This window comes from Mustela nivalis (assembly GCF_964662115.1).
Source record: "Mustela nivalis genome assembly, chromosome: 16".
NCBI classification, from domain to species: Eukaryota; Metazoa; Chordata; class Mammalia; order Carnivora; family Mustelidae; genus Mustela; species Mustela nivalis.
The window spans coordinates 22,715,493-22,734,211 of record NC_139035.1 but is presented as its reverse complement, the minus strand read 5'-3'; the positions used below and the strand labels follow the sequence as shown (position 1 = coordinate 22,734,211).

At 43.7% G+C, this 18,719-nt stretch overlaps 1 protein-coding gene across 9 annotated transcripts in view; it reads left to right on the top strand.

The window, feature by feature from the left end:
- The window catches only part of FAM163A (family with sequence similarity 163 member A), a 75,341-nt gene that overhangs the window by 32,612 nt on the left and 24,010 nt on the right, over positions 1-18,719 (top strand). Inside the window, exon 1 of one of the 9 annotated variants that reach the window (XM_082703809.1) lies at positions 5,246-5,330. The exons of 7 other annotated variants lie outside the window; for them this stretch is intronic. The gene's annotated coding sequence lies outside the window, so the exon portion shown is untranslated. Of the gene's footprint in view, positions 1-5,245; positions 5,331-8,670; positions 8,776-18,719 lie in introns of those variants that run through there. One more of the 9 variants, XM_082703811.1, reaches the window with a different exon arrangement.

Below are 18,719 nucleotides of genomic sequence, written 5' to 3'. Positions count from 1 at the left end.
TCTTCTTCTACCCACTTAAGCCCCCATGTTTTATTTTATTTTTTAAAAAGTATTTTATTTATTTATTTGACATAGAGAGGTCACAAGTAGACAGAGAGTCAGGTAGAGAGAGGGGGGTGAGGAAGAAGGCTCCCTGTTGAACAGAGAGCCCGATGTGGGGCTTGATCCCAGGACCCTGAGATCATGACCTGAGCCAAAGGCAGAGGCTTAACCACTCGAGCCACCTAGGCACCCCCATAGTTGTATTTTAGAAAGAAGCTTTCAAAACTAAATGCTGTCAATAGATACTCCCATATTGAAAAATGATCTAAAATATTAATAGTGATTATCCTAGTTATTAGAAATCTAGGTGGTTTTTATTTTCCTTATTTAAAAAAATTTTTACTAATGTTTATCTTATTAGAAAAGGAGTAAAAGTTATATTAAAATAAACATTGAAAATATTTTATACTGGCAATAGTCTGTAAGGGGTCACAAGGCTCTGAACCTGTGTATTGGTGGCCGGAGTAGAAAGAAGGTGTTGGATTTAAACATTTTGAAGAGGGAGGTAGCCTAGGGATAGAGTGAAGGAGGGATGGGGGGGCGGGAGAAGGAGAGAGGATGGATGGATGGATGGATAGATAGATAGGCTGGAGTGGTCAGAGTCAGGGTTACACCTTTCCTTTGTAGTAAAGCAGCCCCTGAAGAGCCCAAGTGCCTCCCCAGCCCATCAGTGTTCCTGATCCCCTGGTACTTTAATGAGAACTAATGAGATTGGGGACTGCGAGTGGCTCTTAGCTAAGACAGAGAGTTGCTTCCTCCCACATGCCTTAAAAGCCCCGTGGGACTTGGTTAGTGGGTCTCAGAGACAGAGCCCAGGCAATGACAAGATGATGTTTCAGCTAAATGAATAGACTGAGATGTTCCAGGAAACATGGTCTTGCATTTGGTGCATTTGAGACTAAAAGCTGAATACTAATATGCATTCACATTTTCTGCTTATCTGCACCCATTGGTTTTTGCCATTCTACTATAAACAAACAGATTTATGTTGTTTTCAAGTGGAGGTCCCAAGACCTCCATCTCGACAGATGGGGTTTTAACTCTGAGAATCCACGAGAATGGTAAAGTGCTGTTAAGGGGCCATGGCTGACTTTCCAAATGACTGTGGGATCTTGGGAAAATCACTTCAGTAAACTGAGTCTCCGTTTATTTATGGATTAAATAGAATAGTAATGCCATCCCATCCTATGTCACAGGGTCCCTTTGAGCTTTGTATTAGATGATGTAAAAATACTGTATAAACTATAGAGACCATGCGTGTGTGTGTGTGTGTGTGTGTGTGTGTGTGTGTTTACTGTTACGAGAATTACTGTTTCTTTACGGAAGAAGTATGGTTGTTTTCTTCGCAGAGTGCCTGCCCTGAAGAGTGTCTGCCCATAACTCAAAGTCTGGTCTTGGCTCCATCCCTGGAGCGAAGCACATGGCAAGGGGGGGGGGGCACGCAGGTTCATGTGGATATTATGATACAAGCCTTGACACACATGTTCAGAGGAGAACCCTATAGATGATGCACCCAAAGGGTTCAGGGCTATGCACATACGTGCTGATGTTATGGGTAAATTATTCAGTATTTGATGGTGCCCCTTGCAAGCACATTAAGGATTCTGACCTCAGCTCCCTAGAGTGTAATGGAAAATTTTGAACATAAAACATACTTATGATGGGGCGCCTGCTTGGCTCAGTCAGTTAAGCATCTGCCTTCGGCTCAGGTGATGATCCCAGGGTCCTGGGATCGAGCCCCAGATTGGGCTTTTTGCTTAGCAGGGACCCTGATTCTCCCTCCCTCTTGGCCTGCCTCTCTGCCTGCTTGTGTTCTCTCTCTCCAAATAAAAAACCAAAATCTTAAAACAAAACAAAACAAAACCTGCACATACTTATAAAAGTACAAGAAATGTTGTTTACCAATGAGGATGATCAAGACGACTTCAACGTAATCATTTAGCTTGAAGAAGTGATGTATAGACAGAGCCAAAAGCAAAAGATTGCAAAGTCCCTTGGTAGCCAGTCATGACAAAATGCCCAGATGGAAAGCAGGGAAAGCAGGTATGCCTGGTGAGTCTTAAACCCAGTGATATAATGGAGATAGAAGTAGATTAGTGGTTTTCCAGGGCCCCGGGGGTAAGGGAGGATGGGCAGTGACCCCTGAATGGGTCTAGGCTTTCTTTTGGGGACGATGAAAATGTTCTGGGGTCAACAGTGACGGCTGCACAACACCGTGGGTATTCTCATACACTGCTGAACTGCACACTTCACAATGGGTAAATTTTGAATGTTGTGTGAGTTTTATTTTAAAAAATGTTTTTATTTTTATTTTTTAAAGATTTTATTTATTTATTTGACAGAGAGATCATAAGCAGGCAGAGAGGCAGGCGGAGAGTGGGGTTGGTGGGGGAAGCAGGCTCCCTGCTGAGCAGAGAGCCCAATGCGGGGCTCAATCCGAGGAACTGAGATCATGACCTGAGCCAAAGGTAGAGGCTTAACCCACTGAGCCACCCAGGCGCCCCTCAAAAATGTTTTTCTGTAAAAGAATGTTTTCCTTGCTGGTTGTTTGCCAGTTCTGATCCTCCTGAGGAAGGGGTTCCATTGAGCAGACTCCTGGGAACTCCGGAGGCTGGACTGTGGTTCCCTGAGGATGGCTCCCTGAGGCAAGTGTACCCTTTCTTGGCGGAAATCCTCCCCGCCCCGGTCTGGAGATTCCCCTGGGACTGTGGAGGGGCAAAGTGAATGCGGCTCAGAGAAAATGACTTTTTGCTCTGAGAGTGTGTGGTTTCCAGGTCGCTGGGGTGAGCACACATTTGTTTCTGCCGCAGACCGAAGCGGGGGAGGCCAGCTGCTCCCTCCAAGTGGAGGAGGCGCCTCTCGGGGCTGGGCTGACTTTTGCCGCTGCAGACAGCCCCAGGGAACCGGGCGGGATGAGCTCACGGACCTGGGTGGGTAGAGCATCCCGGACAGGGACCAGGCCCCTCTGCTCGCAGATGTAATCAGCTTTGATGGGCAGAGGCTGGGGCTGATTTTCCAATTAGGGCTGTTAGAAGATCTGGCGAGGGCAGCAGTGGGCTTAATTGGACAGACCCGGACTCATTGAATTAGCAAGCATGGAGGGGAGAAGGAGGGTCCAACATGGGGGCAGCCGGGCCAGAGGCTGGAGTGGGGGTGGGTGGGTGAAGGGGTCCAGGAGGTCGGTCAGCGGGGACACAGTGAGGCCTGTCTCCTCCCCTTTCTAGAACAGGCAGTTCTAAGCCCACCGCATAGTTGGAGAGTAAAGAACGCTTGCACCGAGCCATCCTGAACTGTCCCGAGTCTATACCTTCTTTTGCAGGGAAACAAACTGTTCTCGAGAGAAGTTTAGGAACTTGGGCTCTTTAGAGGTGGTGACAGGATGGCAGTCCACGCCTCCTTCTGTCTATCTTTCCTATCCCCAAACATTCCACAGAAATAGTAGAAGACATAGGAAAAGATAATTCAATTTTATATTGAGAAAAGCAGGCCAGGGAAAGGTTTCAAGATTTATCTGATGTCCTGCAGATATTAAGTAGCAAATCTGGAATCTGATCCTAAGTCTCGGCCACTATGTGAGATGGTCATGCCTAGCATGTTTTTATAGTTTCCATTTTATCCCCTCTGTAATTGAGCATGTAAAAAAACATACTTCCTGTTGGGCTAGGCTAGGTGGCTGTAAGGACCATTTCCCTGATTATACCTTCTGGCTCCAGAGTTTGCTCGAACACTGGTCATCTTCATTCTTGAAGACATAGTTGGTTGGAATCGAAGTCCCTACGGAGAAACGGGCAGTGAGCTTCCTGTGTCCTCTGGCCCATCTGCATCAGAGCCAGAGGCTGTCTCTGGTCTGCACTGACCAGGCTGCAGGGTTGCTAGAAGGGCAGTTCAGGGTTGGTTCTCTTTAAAGACAAGCAGCCCTTGACCCACCAGAACCCTGGGCCTTCCAGAACTTTCTGTGTTTTCCAAGAATGACCTGGCCATAGCTACATGTGTCCCTGTCCTGCGTTGGGCCAGGAAATCCACCCTGCTTTTTTATGACCTAGCTGTGTTGCTTCCTAGGGTGGTGACACAAGCAAGTTATTTCAATCTTTCAGAAACCCTTGTCTTATCTGAGAATGAAGACGATTCTGCATTATAGAATTTGTTGTGAGGGTGAACTAAATTTGCAGTTAACTCAGTGCCGGCACATCAAAGATGTCCCTCTGGTGTAACCTTCTAGAATTCCCTTCCTATTCTGTGTTCGGCATTGCCCCAAATCCCTGGATCCCCAGATGCAGAGAAAATATCACCTGGTGTCATCCTTTGAGGGGCTTATCACCTGGGGAAGGCAAAAAACCTTGCGTATATGAAACACAAAATTAGAAACAAAATTGACTAACATTTGCCAAATTCCTGTTTTGTGCCAGAGAAAGAAAAAAGATCCGGCATCTCATTTCTTGCATGTGGAAGATAACCCAGAATTGAGACCCATCACGGGTGCATAAAAGCCCAGTGCTGGGGCTCTAGGCCATTCTTTTCCGGCTCCTGCCTTGTGATGATTTTATTTACTGACTTACCAAGTGATTTGAATCCTCCCCATTCCTGTCCTTTCAATTTTCTGAGGTAAGCTGGACTCTTCTGTTGCCTGGCTACCAGGCAGGTGGTCCCAAATGTGGAAAAAAAAAAGCTGTCCATCCGTAGAAATTGGCCACGGATGTCACTGCGGGAGGACAAATAAATATAGAACATCAAGAGATTATTCACTTAGAACCCAGTCTCTCCACCATCTCCTCACTGTGATGCACCAGATCAATTAAAGGCACCGTAATTCAGTGTGTCAGGGAGGTTGGGAAGAGAACAGGTCCAACCTCTCCCACCACCCCCTTCCACTCCCCACTGTCCACATTCCCTCCCCCCACCCCCTCACCCGCCCCCTGCCCCTCCAGCCCTCACCCTCCTGGCCTCTGATGGGATTTGTTCTTCCCTTGCCAGGGATATAATTTACTGCTGCTTGTTTCAAGAAAACCAATTAAGAAACCATAAATTGCGGTCGACGAGAAAGGTCACTGCACAGGCTATAAATACAGGCGTTTCTAAACTCCGAGTGCAAGTCTGCAGTGCATTCTCTCCTCCATACCCACGTCTTCCAAAGCAGAGGTTTTCCTGGGGTAAAATGAAAGAATATCCAGCCAGGGCTCAAAAAGGCATCCCCTGGGTCTTCATTCCGCAGCCTGCCGTGTGGAACGCGCTGGGGAATTCGAAGCCTCTCGTGGGACTCTATGCCTTACATACCCCAACCCAGACTCCAGGTTTGTTTTTGTTTTTCCCCATAACAGTGATTGCTTCGTGGTGTCTAAAGTGTGTATGAGCTCAAGGTTAAAAACTCGGAAAACACTGAAAAGCACATGGGGAAGTAACTCCAATCCCATTCCTTAAAGCAAACAAAAACTATTAACATTTTACTATAGATTATTCCAGACTTTCCTCCCTCCCCAGACTGTAGGTGCACACATTTGTTTTTTTTTTTACAAAAATATATTTAAAGGGTGTCCTTCAGTAACACTGGTTTGTAGCCTGCTGGCGGAGGAGTATTTATGTGAATTTTTTTTATGGTATTCTCTATGTTCCCTAATGTATGTTACTTTCTCCTGCTGTTCAGCATTCTGACTGGACTGTCCCCCAGATACACGGCTACAGCGGACATTACTGACTTGATGTTTGCATAGAACCATAATTAGTTCTTTGGGGGTAAAAAAGTGAAGTAGAGTTGCTGGACCCTTGATTTTTACAAGCGGTACATATTGCCAGATTGCCTTCTGGGAAGGTTAAAGGCACATACACTTCGCTAATGTATGCTTCTGGGTATCCTCGCCCCCCCGCTGCCCTGCGTTGCCAAAAACGGACTCCTCAGTACACATTTTTAAAACATGGACTGCTTTGTTGCAGTAAAAACAAAGATGTCATGTTGTTTTAGTCGAAATGGTCATGTAACAGAAGGCTCCCAGAACCACCAGGAACTTAACCCTGAAATGGGCTCACCCCTGCCCACTCCCCCACCTCTCCTTTAGCTAGGTCCTTCTTAGATTCTTTCCCTCAGGAGGGTGGCAGTGACAGACAGCAGTGGGGTCCCAGTTTCCCCCAGGGTGGATCCAGAGCCAGGTACAAGTTGGTTGAAGGGTCTGTGTTCTGATTAGCCTGAAAGAGGAAGGACCCTACAGGGCCCACCACTGTGGTCAGCCGCAGGCCCCAGGGGTCATCGGCAGAGAGAAGTGCAGACTTGAGCAGGAGCCTGAGCTAGAATGTGGGCTCAGTTGCAGGGCTGGGCTCTTCTGCTGCCCCACCAAAGCCTTTGGCTGGGCAGCAAAGCGCGATCTCCGGGCCGCATCTCACCAGCCACCTGCGTGTAGCGCCCCACCACCTGCTAAGCCCCTTGACATAACTGGGTTATTCAATCCTCAAGACAGCCCAGTAAGGAAGATACAAGTATTATCCCTGTTTACAAAGGAAAATATCTGAGTTCAGACATTGAATAACATTCTCAAGGTCACAAGGAGAACCAAGATTTAAATGCAGTCTTCAGACCCCCTATGTGGAGCCTTTCCAGTGTGCTCTGTGACATATTAGGTTCCTGGCATTTCTGGGCCCAGCATCTCTGTCCTTGTCCTTACGCATTAGTGTGAGTTTCAGGGCCCTCTCTGAAGAGTCCCGTGGTGGGACGAGCTGGCTGGGACAGGCCCTGTCTGCATCCCGCCCCCATCAGGCTTGCTGTTAGGAAAGGGGAGCAAGGCCTCCCCAAGCACCAGGGATGTGGGATCGTGGATTAGAATAAGCCCATTAGGTGAACCCTGACATCTTTTGATTTATCAAAGCAGTATTATTAATAGGATTTTAAATGAGATAATTTAAAAAACGTAAGTGGCCCATGGAACCAGTGATATCAAGCCCAAAGCTGTCTTCTAGTTCCTAAACTTTCACCCCAGGCTCCTCTTAATTTACAGTAAATACAGTAAACTGTTTGGCTGTGCTGTTAGCCCTTTGAGCAAGGAGAGCTCACCCTAAACACAGATGTTCTTGTGACCTGCTTGATCTAAAGCAAGCAATGACAGCTCACAGCACCTGCTGGTGCGCGCGTTCACTTGTTCACTCATTCCGTTGGTATTTATAGAGCCCGTACCTTATGCTAGTCCCTGACCAAGCAGGAGGGATAGGGAAATGAGCAAGACACATACCCTGCCCCGAAGGCCCCCTCCCCTTCACTCTTGTGTGGTTACGTGGGTCTGTAATTGAAAACCGCACAACACCGAGAGTGGTGCTAATAGAGCACCTGCTACAGGCCTGGGGTGAAATTGGGAACCCCTCCACAGAGCAGCTTTGCACGAGGAGGGGGCTGGAGGTTGACAGCAGGGTCTAGACATGCCCCTCCGCAGCTACCCTGGAGTACCAGGCGGCAGGCAGCGGGACGGAGTCAGGGAGGGACCCGATCAGGTGTGTTTCAGGGAGCTGAGTCTGGTGGTAGAGTGAAGAAGGGACCCGGTGGGGAAGGATTGAGGATGGTAACCCTACAAGGAGCCCAAGGCGGGGCCACATCCACAGACCATGGGAGGCGGTGGCCGTTGGCCTAGCTGAGAGCTGTGGTGCCCAAATCCAGTGACCCTGGGGAGCCTTGTGGGGGGCATTTAACCCTGGGGCTTCCCACTTGAAAATATTTTGATTTTTTTGTCTGGGCGAGGTCTGGGATCTGCATGGAAACCGAACTTCCCGATGAGCAGGGCCAGTGTGTCCTCCAGCTCAGAGATTCTGGGGATGATGATGTAATAGGTTGGCTTTGTAAGTTGTAAAATGCTACACAGATAGGAACGATCATGTTTCCTCAGGGTTTTCTCCGAAAAGGTAATTTTGCCAACCGCCACCTGACCACTCCTCTCAGTGTGTAAAGAGCAGCAGGTTTGACCTTCAGGCTCAAACCCTTCTGCCCCTATTTCGTTGCTCCTCCAGCCTCCGACCAGTCAAGGTGAAAAGGGATTCTTCTTCAGTCAAGGGAAACAAGAAGGGAGCCATTTTGAAAGTGAATAATCCTCCTCCTTTCCCACGGCCCACTCACCTGTTCCTATATTTGGACTATCCAAGTGATAGTCCTCTGGTTTTTAAAGAAGACGGTGACTGCCAGACTGCACTGGTTAACCTTTCAGAGCCCATTTCCCTTCTCCCAGGGGTGCTTCCTTGACATAAGCCTCATAAGGAAAACCTACTCTGGCCCAGACCTGCTCATCCACTGGCCCTATGGCCTTCTGGTACATGCCAAAGCCTGGGAGGATCCTTACCGAACTCCAGTGGGCTGAGCCCACATAAAATCTATGTAGGGCGTGTGGGCTTTGGTGCCTGTGCACTTGGGGAGAGATGCCAGCCCTGCCTCTGACAGGTTGTATGGGTTTGGACAAGTAATTTTATTTATTTTTTAGAGATTTTATTTATTTATTTGACAGAGATCACAAATAGGCAGAGAGGCAGGCAGAGAGAGAGGAGGAAGCAGGCTCCCTGCTGAGCAGAGAGCCCATGCGGGACTCCATCCCAGGACCCTGAGATCACAACCTGAGCCGAAGGCAGCGGCTTAACCCACTGAGTCACCCAGCCACCCCTGGACACGTAATGTTAATTGCTAAGCCTCAGTTTCACCATCCCTGGAGAGGGAAGAATAAAACCTACACCCCAAGGATCTTGCAAAATTCAAAGGAATTGACGCATGCTACCTTTCAGGTATGACGCTGCATAAGAATATATAATTGTGGAATTGGAGCTTTTGGAAGGAGCAACATCTCCAAAAGTAAAAGGTTCAATTCTGCAAACAAGTGCTTTCTGGCTTTGTGACTGTTCTCAAGCAAGGCTTGACCCTCTAGCTCACTTCACTTATCTGGTGCTTATACACATCTGGAACAAGGAACTGCCCCTCACTGGGCCCTGAGTGCAGGGCACAGCCCTTGCTATCCTCCCCTGTCCCTTAAGACAGCCTCCTCAGTTAGCACACATCAGCCACCAGCCTCCAGGCCCATGCCAACGCAGGCGACATGGTCTCTTTGTGGACGTGACGGTCCCAGACCCCCTTCTGTAGTAAGCCCAAAGATGGCTCTGGTTGGTCATGACATCAATTTTTCTTTAACTGCATGAAAATTTTTGGTTACTTCATCTGAGAATCTTCCAGTGTGTTCCCAGGAGAGGAGATCAGGTTCTCTCTTCTCTTCTACAATCCTCTTTCATCTTTCTCTTTCTTTTTCATTTTAACACATTGTTAGGTCCTGAATCTTATCATCCAACTAGGAGTAAGTTTGCCTGGAGGTGTTCCTTAAAAGAGAATGACAAAGAGCATCCTGGATAAGACTGTCAGTGACTAAAAACTCAATATATTTGCATGGTGATTTAAATTTCAAAGTATTGTCACACTATTTTAGTTGGTCCACAGAACCATCCAGGGAGAAAGGTAAAGTCATTTAATAATAAAGTCATGTCACCATGCCCATTTTTTTTTTTAAAGATTTTATTTATTTATTTGACAGAGATCACAAGTAGGCATAGAGGCAGGCAGAGAGAGAGAGAGGAGGAAGCAGGCTCCCTGCTGAGCAGAGAGTCCGATGCGGGGCTCGATCCCAGGACCCTGAGATCATGACCTGAGCCGAAGGCAGCGACTTAACCCACTGAGCCACCCAGGTGCCCCACCATGCCCATTTTTCAGACTCAGATATGGTTAAGAACCCTGCCCAAGATTGCACACCAATAAATGGCACACACTGGACTTGAACCTGGCGCATCTGACTGCCAGGGTCCACAAATAGACCAGTCTGGCTTGAGATAAAGACTCATATTTTGGAAGGTAGGGAGTAATGATGGAACGGTAGGACTGGGACCACATTCTGGAGGGCTGAGCTGATGAGACTGTGTTTTATGTGGTGGGTGATGGTGAACCCCAGGGTGTTTTAGAGGGAAGGGACATGCCCAAAGAATGATTTCAAAAGGTAAATACAGCAGCATACAGAAAAGATGGAAAGAAGGAGAGATAGGTAGGAAAGAGACAAACCATTTGAAACATGACCCTTAACTCATTTATTCTTGTAATTTATTCATGTAAATATGCATGGAATGTTTATTCTGTATTAGGTGCTGAAATGCAAAATTGTGTTCTAGCTCCTGCCCTCAGGCACTCAGACTCCAGTGGATGAGACACAAAGATATATATATATTTTAAAGATTTTTTTCATTTATATGACAGAGGGAGAAGAGTGATCACAAGTAGGCAGAGAGGCAGGCAGAGAGAGAGGAGAAAGCAGGCCCCCCACTGAGCAGAGAGCCCGATGCAGGACTCGATCCTAGGACCCTGAGATCGTGACCTGAGCCGCAGGCAGAGGCTTAACCCACTGAGCCACCCGGGCACCCCAAAGAGATAATATTTTTAAAAAAGAACACAGTGTGATAGGCGCTGGCAGCTTGAAGGAGGGGACAACAGGCCCTGCCTTGGGAAGGTTTTATAGAGGAAGTGGAACTTGAGAGAGGTGGAGGCAGTGGTGGAAAAGGACTATCATGAAGAAGGAAGCATGGAGTCACACAGTTTTAAGGAACAGAAATATAGAATAAAACAAATCCTTCTTTCAAGTGACAGGTCTTCAGATATTAGAAGTTATCATAGCCTCTCCTCCCATTCTTTATCCAACATCTTTAGGCAGACTCAACAAGACTGATTTCTCCAACCATTGCTCACCTAATTGTTTGTAAGTCTCACTGGCCCCTCTCTAGGAATGGTCCATTCTCCGTATTCTCCAATGACAGGAGATATTCAAAGCCCTACATATATTATGTACATTACTGTAACCACTTTGTTAGTGATAACATAATTAAAACCTTAAAAAAAAAAGCTGCTTATGCTTTATTTGCAAAATTCCAAGAGTCTATAAACTAAACTAAACTAAAAATTAGAAGGCTCATCATGCATTTATATACTAACAAATTGGACAGCCAACAAGAAATGGATAAATTCCTAGACACCTACAATCTGCTAAGACTGAATCATGATGGAATTGAAAATCTGAACAGACTGCTTATTATGAGGAGATTGAGTCAGTAATCAAAATTTCCCCCAAAAAATAAATGTCTAGGGCCAGAAACTTTTCCAGTAAATTTTATCAAACATTCAAAGAAGACTTAAGACCAATTTCTTTCAAACTTGCAAAAAAAGAAGAGGAGAGAGCTTTTCCCAACTCATTTTATGGGACAGATTATCCTGATAACAAAACCAGACAAGGATGCCATGAAAAAAAAAATTATAGGCTGATATCCCTGGTAAACACAGTTGTAAAAATTCCCAACAAAATATTAGCAATGCAAATTCAACAAAAACAATTAAAAGATCATATGCCATAATCAAGTGGAATTTATTCCAGTGATGCAAAGATTTTCAACAATTTTCTGCATACCAGTCAATTTGATACATCTATTAAAAAAAGAAAATAAAAGTCATAGGATCATCTCAGTAAGTGCAGAAGAGGCATTAGACAAAATTCAGCATCCATTTGTGATAAAACCATCAATAATGCAGGAATAGAGGTAACTACTTCAACATAATAAGGACCATATATGAAAAGCACACATGTAACATCATACTCATGTGAAAAGCTGAAGGCTTTTTTTCAAAGATCAGGAACAAGACAAGGATGTCTACTTTTGCCACTTTAATTCAACATCATATTGGAAGTTCTAGCCAGAGCAATTAGGCAAGAAAAAGAAATAAAAGTCATACAAATTGGGAAGGAAGAAGTAAAACCATCACCATTTGCAGATGACATGGTATTATATATACATGAACCATAAAGAACTCATCAAAAAACTGTTAGAACTAATAAATAAATTCAGTAAATTTTCAGGATACAAGATCAATACAGAAAAATCAATATGCTAGTAGTGAGCTATCACAAAGAGAACTTAAGAAGACAATCTCATTTACAATAGCATTTAAGAGAATAAAATACTTAGGAACAAGTTTAACCAAGGAGGTGGAAGACCTGAATATTTGAAACCACCAGACATGAATGAAAGAAATTGAAGAGGACACAAACAAACGGAAAGATACTCCATGGTCATGAATTGGAAGAGTTAGTATTGTTAAAATATTCATACTACCCAAAACAATGTACAGATTCAGTGCAACCCCTATCAAAATATCAATGGGATTTTTCATAGGAATAGAACAAATCATCCTAAAATTTGTATGGAACAGAAGACCTTGCATAGTTAAAGCAACCTTGAGAAAGAAGACAAAACTGGATGCATTATGCTTCTGATTTCAAACTATATTACAAAACTATAGAAATTTTAACAGTATGACATTAGAATAAGCCTGGACACATAGATCCACGGAACAGAATAGAGAGTCCAGAAATAAACCCACATATATAGTCAATTAATATATGACAAAAGAGTCAAGATACACAATAGGGGCAAAAGAATCTCTTCAATAAATTGTTTTGGGAAAACTGGAGAGCTGTATACAAAAGAATGAAACAGGACCACGATGTTATATTATACACAAAAATTAACTCAAGATAGATTAAAGGGGGCACCTGGGTGGCTCAGTGGGTTAAGTCTCTGCCTTCAGCTCAAGTCATGATCTCAGAGTCCTAGGATCAAGCCCCACGTCAGGCTCTCTGCTCAGTAGGGAGTCTGCTTCCCCCTTTCTCTCTGTCTGCCTCTCTGCCTACTTGTGATTTCTGTCAAACAAACAAAATAAAATCTTAAAAGAAAAGAAATACCATATGATCCAGCAATTTACTTTTGGGTGTTTATCTGATGAAAATGAAAACACTTACTTGAAAAGATATTGGCACTCCCATGTTCACTGCAGCATATTTACAATAGCCAAGATATGGAAACAACCTAATTGTCCATTGAAGGATGAATGCGTGAAGAAATTGTGATTTACATATTTAAGGAAATACTATTTAGATACATAAATATATAAAAATATAAAAAAGTGAAATCTGGTCATTTGCAACAACATGGACCTTGAGGGTATGATGCTAAGTGAAATAAGACAGAGAAAGGCAAATACTGTATGATCTGTCTAATATGCGAAATCTTAACAAACAAATGAACCTTCTAAAACAAAAGTGTAGATATGGAAAACACATTAGTAGTTGCCAGAGATGGGTGATGGGGAGTAGGTAGGAGAAATGGGTGAGAAAAAATTTAAATTAAAAAAAAATTGAGGGGCACCTGGGTGGCTCAGTGGGTTAAAGCCTCTGCCTTTGGCTCAGGTCATGGTCCCAGGGTCCTGGGATCAAGGCCCACATCAGCCTCTCTGCTCAGCAGGGAGCCTGCTTCCACCTTTCTCTCTCCGCCTGCCTCTCTGCCTACTTGTGATCTCTGCCTATCAAATAAATAAATAAAATCTTTTTTAAAAAAGAGAAAAAATTGAATACTTTGTAATAAAAAGCATATTTTTCAAAAAATTTAATTAAAAAACAACATTCTCTTGCTTTTGTGAAGGGCTTATATGTTATATGTGAGACTTTGATTTAACAAATACGAGTACCCATGATGTACAGAGCCCTTTGCTAGATGCTGTGGGAGTTTTAAGATAGATAAGACAGGTCCCTGCATCAAAGGAGTTTATGTCTGGAAAGGAATTCAGACAGATATTACGTGAAGATATTACTCAGGGTAACAAAGAAATGCCAAAGGGGGACATTTACACAATGGTGCAACATCGTAGGTAGGAAAAGTACTGCCATAAGGAAATGGAAAGTGGGAATTCAGCAAGGCCGCGTGACTTATCTAAAGTTCCACTGACCAGGAACTGAACCTGGGCCTTTTAGCTCCAAGGCCTGGGCTTCTTACCACAGATTCTGCATGGAAACATGTAACCACAGACATCATCCTGTAACTTCCAACAGAAGCAAGCGCATGAGAGGTGGTAGGAACAGGGCATGGGAGAGGGTCATCAGACTCTGACTAGAATTACTGAAAAACAAGTAAAAATTTATTTAGAGACACCTGGGTGGCTCAGTTAGTTAAGCATTTGCCTTCAGCTCCAGTCATGATCCCAGGGTCAAGTCCCACATTGGGAATCCTTGCTCAGCAGGGAGTCTGCTTCTCCCCTTCTCCCCCTTTCACTGTGCTCGAACTTTCTCTCTCAAATAAATAAATCTTTAAAAAATTTGGGCGCCGGGGGGCTCAGTGGGTTAAGCCGCTGCCTTCGGCTCAGGTCATGATCTCAGGGTCCTGGGATCGAGTCCCGCATTGGGCTCTCTGCTCAGCAAGGAGTCTGCTTCCTCCTCTCTCTCTCTCTCTCTGCCTGCCTCTCTGCCTACTTGTGATCTCTCTCTGTAAAATAAATAAATAAAATCTAAAAAAAAATAATCTAAGGAGGATTTGTAGAACAACAAAGAATTTATAAGACTTTATTATAAAACAGCATTACAGAAAGTGATGAAAATAAAGGGAAACATTATCTACAATCTTTGCACATCACTTCCTCCCCAGCCCAATACCATATAGTACATTCTTTTATTCATTTATATTCTATGTTTTGCCTGATTGTGATCATATTTTACATGAGTTTATGACCAAATTTGTCCTCTTAAATGTTTCCCCATGTTAGTATAACATGTTCGTAATTATAACTTGGTAACTATACAATGTTTCATTGAGTGTTATCCATAAGCAAATAACTTCCTTGTCACTAGATATTTAGCATTTCCATTTTTTCCCCTCAATTATAAATAATACTACAAGTTAACTTTTTCTCTGTTTCTAGCTTTTTCCTTATTTTGGATCATTTCCTTCTGGATATATTTCCAGAAACTGGAATGTTGGGTCAAACAATATGAACACTTTTAGGTGTTAATCTCATATGCCAATGTTTAAAAAAAAGATTTTATTTATTTATTTGAGAGAGAGAGTGAGAAAGAGGGAGAGAGAGAACATGAGCAGGGAGAGGGGCAGAGGGAGAAGCAGACTCTCCACTGAGCAGGGAGCCTGACTTGGGGCTTGGTCCCAGGACGCTGGGATCATGACCTGAGTGGAAGGCAGATACTTAACTGACTGAGCCACCCAGGTGCCCTCATACACCAACTTTTAATGCAAATAGAATCTTACTCTACCTCAACTCCATGGGAGAACTTTAATTCATTTAACTTTTGCTCTACCGATGGCTCTTTATCAAGTTTTTGCAGTTACAAATAATACTACAAGGAATGTTCTTGTACCTGTATTCTGTGCACATGTGTATAGCTATGGGATGGACTCTTTAGAAGTAGAATTGGCTGGGGCAAACTGTTTGTACCTTTCAAATTTGGGCACATATTATCAAATTGCCCTCAGATTGGCTCTGCTGGTTTATAGCCACCAACAAGTGCATGCAAAGACCCGTAACCCCCGCCTTCAACAACACTGGTCTTTCACATTTTAGCCAATCAGATGGGCAAATAGTGCCACTTCATTATTGTTTCAACATATATTTCCTGATTACTAGGAAGAAGAACAATAATTGACTTTTGGGTTTGGGGACTGTCCATCCATCCTGATCATTAGGGTACAGCTTTGTTTATGTAACTTTAGTGTCTGTTCTGGGGAATTCCTGTAGTGAAACTCCTCCTTCAGAGAGCCTTAAACTTGAGCTTTATCCCACAGGCAAATGCCCACGTCATTAGCTCAGGCAGTAGGGGGAGGGGTTGGCTCAGTTAGTTTGTCTGAAGGCCTAAGTTTGATGCCTAAGGCCATTTTCTTTCCCAAGGTCCAATGCATCTGATAGAGGGATTTGCCAGAACTCTGGTAGGAAAACCACTTGGTTTGGATGTCCTCTTTGCCCTCTGTTAGGGGGTCATAGGTTGTTGGGGTTCACCATCAATCTGCTCCCCTCAGCTTCAACTCATCCAGAAATTCCTAATTGGAGGTACACCATCCTGGTTTCCTAGTGCTGCTGTTAAGGTTATGTTTTCATATGTCTCTACTATTTCAATGAGATGTTGGGAGATAGGAAAGATAAATACAGACTTTTGCTCAGCTGTTTAAAACTCGACGCCTTTGTTATGTATATTCCTAAAATAAATATTGCCACATATTTTACCACAGAGTTCTACAAAATTTTCATCCAGCGATATAGAGTATTAAACCCCAGTCTAATCAGCACCAGATATTATAATTTCCCCTAATTTGGTAGAAGGAAGAAGTATGTCTAAATTTGTACTTCTTTGACTATTAGTAAGATTGTATATTTCTACATATGGTTTTTAATTTACTTCATCCTGTATAACCATCCATTTCTGTACTTTGCCCATTTACCTATTTGGTCTTAATATATTCCTTTATCATCAAACTATGCTCTCATATTTTTTGTAGCTAATTTCCCAATTTATTATTTACCTTTTCATCTATTTTTATTCTGAGTTCTTTCATATGTAAGTTTGAATTTTGAATGTAGTTAGGTTTTTCTTCTTTGTAACTAATTTTTCACTAAATTTTCACCTCGCCAGTTTGGGGTACAAGTGAGTTCCTAACTCTTTATTCTCTAATTAATTACTCAACCTTCAAATGTTCTTGTTGGCTGAAAGCTCCATATCTTCCTCTCGAGACCTCTCTTACCTTCTTTCCCCAACCCTTAAGGGTCTTAGTTAACCCAGAGGAGGCTACTCCTGTTTTAGATACAAAACCAAGAAGGAAACTAGAAATCCTGCTGAGTCGTCTTGCACTAATTGATACTACATGACAGACTATTGAATGTTAGCTCTATGTTGTCCGTGGACGTGTATGTCCACTGCTGTGGCTAAGTCCTCCCTGCAGATGTGGTGAATAGGACATGGTCTCAAGTTAAATATCTTGGTTCCCATAAATCATTGTCCCCCAAATTCCCTTACTATATGCTAAGGCAACTAGAGAAGGAGAAGCTTCTGGCCCAAGCCAGGTGACATGTCATCTCTCCACAACTGTTATGCCTTTGTGTTAAGCCTGAATCCTTCACAGATATGCCCTGCCCCCCAACCCTCTGCCTCCACTCCTGTAGTTCTTTACTTCCAGCAGACCTTGGTGAGGGCCACTCCACAGGATTCTGTAACTTCACATCTTGGGCAGAAGGAGATAAAGTCTTGGTTTCTGTCCTCTAAGAAGAATCTTGGTATCCTTTTGCAAATTCATACCCTAAATTTTCAGCTCTGGCCTCAAGAAAAGTGATACACTTTTCATCAAACTACAAAAGTCTTGGGTTACCTTTCCTGGAGGTCAGTGGATGCCTATTCATTTGGTCAGGTTGCAAAAAACAGAAGTCACTCTACATATTGAAAAAAAATTTTTCCTTTTTCTAGTTGTCTTTATTTTTGTTGATTTCATTTCAGCTGTTTCGAGGGGGTGTATTTAATACAGGGGATTAGGTGCTTACAAATCATTGGGAGATCCAAAGGGCAGGATCTAGGCTGAGTCCCTTCAGATGAGTCCTGGGATGATAGGATCATGTCAGGAAGTGGAGTGTTCATAAAGCTGAGACCGTGGCTGCTGGCCATAGCTTCTCATGGCCTTAGCTGTATTCCAGAGATCAGGAAGCTGCCACCACAACTGTTGGCTTCTGAGCCACACAGATCCTGCTGGATCCACCACTGCAAAAATAGATGCCACTCGCCCTGCCTTTTGAGAGACACTGAGACTCTGATAATCCCGAAAATTCCATGTCTAATAACCTCACTTGCCATCAGCCAGCAGAAAAGCAGTTTCTGCTTTACTTCCACTTCCCAAATCTCATGCAAGTACATCTGATTGGCTACACTTACATCATGTCCAGAACCTTAGATACAAGGGAGTCTGGAAAATGTCACATTTAGCATTCTGGCTTTGGCCTAAGACAGGCAAGTAGGAGGATGGGAAAGATGTTGTGCTCCACCTACCACACCAGTCATGTATATTTCTGTGGCAAAAAAAAGGCTACTCAAGTGATTCTCCCACTAGGAAAGAAAATCTGCTGCAAAGTGACCGTGCCCATCTAAGGACAGAGAAGCATTGGGCATAATTTTCAGAGTCTCACATAACCCAGCAATACCTTACACATCTAAACTTAACATCCCTCCTCTAAGGTCTTTAAAATATTCTATTAGAGTGGATGATTCCTGGGTGAAATAGTAGAGGTGTGTGGCTGGGGGAAAGGATTCCAAGAAGAAAAAAGGGTCTATGGCCATAGCTGAGACCTGGTCCTCCACCTGCTGTGGATTTATCAAGCAAAGGGGCAAAGTCAGTTCAGTGAATCAGCGCCAATCAGTTCAACCCAGAGCACCCTGTTCAGATCCTTGCCTCCACATCTGATGGGTGGAGATATATTGGAGCTCATTCTGAAGATGGAGACAAGGATGGTGGAAAACCTGGCAGTTATGCCACCTGGGGAAAAGCAGAAGGAAATGAGAAGGTTTAACCTGAAGAAAAAAAGAAATTGAGGGGGAATATCTCCATGTATATAATTCATTCATTCATTCATTCATTCAATCAGTGACTGTTTTACTGAGTCTTCTTTGTTTTAGGCACTCTGCGAAGCAGATACAGAGATAAAAAGATCATTCCTGCTTGAACCTGGGCTGGCAATTTTGCAAAGGAGGCAGATTTTTTGATGATTAAAAACAATGATAAATTATGAATTATAAATTATGCCAGTGCTGCATAGGAGGTTTCCATAAGGTAGAGAATAA